We start from the raw sequence: 785 nt of genomic DNA on the forward strand, positions 1-785 counted from the left end.
TCCTTAAAGAGTTTCAGCATTAGTGGCAGTAGCTCATTTCTTTCTTTTCTTTTTTAAAATTTATGTATTTACTACATGGTCTCACTACACAACTTGAACTCATAATGAGTCTCCTGATTTCAGCCTCTCCAGCACTGGGATTACCAGGCATGCCCAGTCTTGGTGGCCAGCTTAGTGCATCCAGGGGCAGGGGTGGTATGGCATGTGGTGCAGGGGATTGAACCTGGGTCCCTGTGCTTGCCTAAACAGGTGTTTAGTCTGCTGAGCTATCTTGCTGGCCCATTTGTTCATTTCTTATAGAATTCAACAGAGAAACTGTTAGGACCTGGGCCTTTCTTTGTTGGTAAAGTTTTAATTACATTTTCAATGTCATTGAATGATATTGGGTTATTTAGAATTTTTATATCTTCTTGATTTGGATTTGGCAATTTGATTGTGTCTAGGAGTCTGTCCACTTCTTCTGTTTTCTCTCTTATTACAATATAGGTTCTCATAATAAGTATTGATGAGCTTTTGAATTTCTGTAGTATCTGTCATGATTTCTCCCTTTTCATTCCTAATTGCTTGGATTTTTTTTTTTTTTTTTTTTTTTGTGTGTGTGTGTGTGTGTGTGTGTGTAGGGGATTGAACTCAGGACCCTGCGCTTGCCAGGCAAGTGCTTATTCTATTGAGCTATCTTCCTGGCCCTGGATTTATGTTTATTCCTTCCTCTTTTTGATGAAGTTGGCTAATGATATATCATTTCATTTATTCTTTCAAAAAAACAACTTTTCAATTCATTAATT

The sequence above is a fragment of the Octodon degus genome, unplaced genomic scaffold (genome assembly GCF_000260255.1).
Source record: "Octodon degus isolate 3935 unplaced genomic scaffold, OctDeg1.0 scaffold00074, whole genome shotgun sequence".
In the NCBI taxonomy this organism is placed as follows: domain Eukaryota; kingdom Metazoa; phylum Chordata; class Mammalia; order Rodentia; family Octodontidae; genus Octodon; species Octodon degus.